Here is a 4299-nt window from a genome sequence, read left to right on the forward strand (position 1 = left end):
CCACTTGTCATATACACATATATTTATACACATGCATATATATGTATGTGTGTGTGTATGTATATGACTATATACCTATGGGTGCGGGTATGTTAAGTTCTGTCAGTCATGTCTGACTGTCTGTGTGACCCTATAGACTGTAACCCAACAGGCTCCTCTGTCTATGGGATTCTCCAGGCAATAATACTGGAGTGGATTGCCGTGCGCTCCTTCAGGGGATCTTTCTGACCCAGGGATTGAACCAGCATCTCTTATGTCTTTTGCATTGACAGGACATTTCTTTACCACTACGCCACCTGGGAAGCATCTCTCTCTCTCTCTCTCTCTCTCTCTCTCTCTCTCTATATATATATATATATATATATATATATATATATATATATATATATATATATATATATACTAGTTATATATATAGTTTGATCTGCTTGCTGTCCAAGGGACTCTCAGGAGTCTTCTCCAGCATCAAAGTTTGAAGGCATCAATTTTTTGGTGCTCTGCCTTCTTTACAATTCAGCTCTCACAGCCATACATGACCACAGCTGACTCACTGGAAAAGTCCCTAATGCTGGAAAGATTGAGGACAGAAGGAGAAGAGCGCATCAGAGGATGAGATGGCTGGTTGGCATCACCAACACAATGGACATGAACTTGCACAAACTTCAGGAGATGGTAAGGAACAGGGAGGCCTGGCAGGCTGTAGTCCCTGGGGTCACAAATAGTCAGACACGAAGCTTAACCATTTCTAAAGATATCATCAAATATCTTTCCCCCAAAGGATGATTTACTGCAATGCTGAAAGGGACTTGGTTGACACATCATGTGAACTTAGGTACTTTCTTAAACTCTTCCTTCTGGTTGCTTGTTCTTTACATTTTTCTAGTGAAATTGACTGCAAATTAAGTAGCGGAAGATTCTTTGAAGTAACGGATATTTTACTTTCAGTTAAAATGATGAATTTCAAGGTGTGGAGGGTAAAAAATTGTTCTCAATGTTTTAATTTTGTTTTAACATAATTGTATGCCAATTTTCTAGTTATAATTTAGTCATAAAGATTTTTTTTCTGTGTTCAATTATATATATATATATATTTTTTTTTAATTTTATTTTATTAGTTGGAGGCCAATTACTTCACAACATTTCAGTGGGTTTTGTCATACATTGACACGAATCAGCCATTGAGTTACACGTATTCCCCATCCCGATCCCCCCTCCCACCTCCATCTCCACCCGACTCCTCCGGGTCCTCCCAGTGCACCAGGCCCGAGCACTCGTCTCATGCATCCCACCTGGGCTAGTGATCTGATTCACCATAGATAATATACATGCTGTTCTTTTGAAACATCCCACCCTCACCTTCTCCCACAGAGTTCAAAAGTCTGTTCTGTACTTCTGTGTTTTCTTTTTCTGTTTTGCATATAGGGTTATCGTTACCATCTTTCTAAATTCCGTATATATGTGTTAGTATGCTGTAATGTTCTTTATCTTTCTGGCTTACTTCACTCTGTATAATGGGCTCCAGTTTCGTCCATCTCATTAGAACTGATTCAAATGAATTCTTTTTAACGGCTGAGTAATATTCCATGGTGTATATGTACCACAGCTTCCTTATCCATTCATCTGCGGATGGGCATCTAGGCTGCTTCCATGTCCTGGCTATTATAAACAGTGCTGCGATGAACATTGGGGTGCACGTGTCTCTTTCAGATCTGGTTTCCTCGGTGTGTATGCCCAGAAGGGGTATTGCTGGGTCATATGGCAGTTCTATTTCCAGTTTTTTAAGAAATCTCCACACTGTTTTCCATAGTGGCTGTACTAGTTTGCATTCCCACCAACAGTGTAAGAGGGTTCCCTTTTCTCCACACCCTCTCCAGCATTTATTGCTTGTAGACTTTTGGATAGCAGCCATCCTGACTGGCGTGTAATGGTATCTCATTGTGGTTTTGATTTGCATTTCTCTAATAATGAGTGATGCTGAGCATCTTTTCGTGTGTTTGTTAGCCATCTGTATGTCTTCTTTGGAGAAATGTCTGTTTAGTTCTTTGGCCCATTTTTTGATTGGGTCATTTATTTTTCTGGAATTGAGCTTCAGGAGTTGCTTGTATATTTTTGAGATTAATCCCTTGTCTGTTTCTTCATTTGCTATTATTTTCTCCCAATCTGAGGGCTGTCTTTTCACCTTACTTATAGTTTCCTTTGTAGTGCAAAAGCTTTTAAGTTTCATTAGGTCCCATTTGTTTAGTTTTCCTTTTATTTCCAATATTCTGGGAGGTGGGTCATAGAGGACCCTGCTGAGATTTATGTCGGAGAGTGTTTTGCCTACGTTCTCCTCTAGGAGTTTTATAGTTTCTGGTCTTACATTTAGATCTTTAATCCATTTTGAGTTTATTTTTGTGTATGGTGTTAGAAAGTGTTCTAGTTTCATTCTTTTACAAGTGGTTGACCAGTTTTCCCAGCACCACTTGTTAAAGAGGTTGTCTTTTTTCCATTGTATATCCTTGCCTCCTTTGTCAAAGATAAGGTGTCCATAGGTTCGTGGATTTATCTCTGGGCTTTCTATTCTGTTCCATTGATCTATATTTCTGTCTTTGTGCCAGTACCATACTGTCTTGATGACTGTGGCTTTGTAGTAGAGTCTGAAGTCAGGGAGGGTGATTCCTCCAGTTCCATTCTTCTTTCTCAAGATTACTTTGGCTATTCGTGGTTTTCTGTATTTCCATACAAATTGTGAAATTATTTGTTCTAGTTCTGTGAAAAATACCGTTGGTAGCTTGATAGGGATTGCATTGAATCTATAGATTGCTTTGGGTAGAATAGCCATTTTGACAATATTGATTCTTCCAATCCATGAACACGGTATGTTTCTCCATCTGTTTGTGTCCTCTTTGATTTCTTTCATCAGTGTTTTATAGTTTTCTATGTACAGGTCTTTTGTTTCTTTAGGTAGATATACTCCTAAGTATTTTATTCTTTTTGTTGCAATGGTGAATGGTATTGTTTCCTTAATTTCTCTTTCTGTTTTCTCATTGTTAGTGTATAGAAATGCAAGGGATTTCTGTGTATTAATTTTATATCCTGCAACTTTACTATATTCGTTGATTAGCTCTAGTAATTCTCTGGTAGAGTCTTTAGGGTTTGCTATGTAGAGGATCATAAAAATATGGAACGCTTCACGAATTTGCGTGTCATCCTTGCGCAGGGGCCATGCTAATCTTCTCTGTATCGTTCCAATTTTAGTATATGTGCTGCCGAAGTGAGCACTGTTCAATTATATTTTATCTTTTACGGTAATATATACAACATTCATAAAACTACTGCAATGAGAATGCAATTAAATTTGTTTTAAATTCCAAAATATCCATAAATCATTTTCTTTTCTTGACAAGCACCTGTTCAAGTAAATAGCAACTCCAAATGAAAATAAAACACGTAGAAAAAAGATATTCATTTGTGTGTGAAATCCTAACATTCTTATGTTAGTTAAGTTATATTACGTCAATTTCTATTTTTTCTTATATCAAAACTGAAAATAAAGTAGCTTTCAGATAGTAGTATTCATTTCTAAAGGAGTATTTCATCTCTTTAAAGATATAATTAAATGGCATTTACCACAACATTTTTATTCTGCTGGATTCTCACTTTTAAGAATGAAGTGGAAATTTACTGTACTACTGATCTGTGGAACATGCCAAAAATAAAACTGGCCCATAATAATTTCATCTGATGTTTTAGGAAACAAACTCCATGCCTATTAATGGATTCAGAGTACACTTAATTTCTATGAAATTTTGCTCAGAGGAAGATCTTTATGGTATTTCTGAAAAACATTCTGAGATATAAGGATAATACTAGTTAGATGATCTCTGTTGGTGAGTGTAATACGTTCACCAATGAATAAAATGAAACTCAATATCATCAGGATTTGTTGAATAACAGAGACTTGGACTTGAGGTGAAGAATGGTGCTTCAAGCTCATAACCTCATAATCTAACTAATCTCTATTAATTAAAAAAGAAGAAAAAGAAACAAATTTGAAGATGGGGAATAACAGTAGTTAAATTCAGTATAAAACATCCAAGAGAACCAGGGTAAATCACTTTTAGCTTGAAAAGTTTATATTTAGATGTCCAAGAAAATAACATTTTTTATTCTAAGAGTATTTTTCTAAGTAATTTCTTTGCTTACGATGAGTTATTTTCTTGACAAATCTTTACTTTTTTCATTTTTTTTTTACTTTTTTTTTTACTTTTTTCATCTTTAATGAAACATTGTACAAATGGTTTTTGTATAGGATTCATT

General features: G+C 35.8%; 1 non-coding gene across 1 annotated transcript; it reads right to left on the reverse strand.

Annotated features, from left to right (window-relative positions):
- Nucleotides 1-3154: 3154 nt before the first annotated feature.
- On the reverse strand, nucleotides 3155-3261 carry LOC136176175 (U6 spliceosomal RNA). The gene has a single exon (XR_010664542.1). It is a non-coding gene; the product is annotated as a U6 spliceosomal RNA (small nuclear RNA).
- Between the last annotated feature and the right edge of the window lie 1038 nt (nucleotides 3262-4299).

The sequence above is a fragment of the Muntiacus reevesi genome, chromosome 9 (assembly GCF_963930625.1).
Source record: "Muntiacus reevesi chromosome 9, mMunRee1.1, whole genome shotgun sequence".
NCBI lineage: Eukaryota > Metazoa > Chordata > Mammalia > Artiodactyla > Cervidae > Muntiacus > Muntiacus reevesi.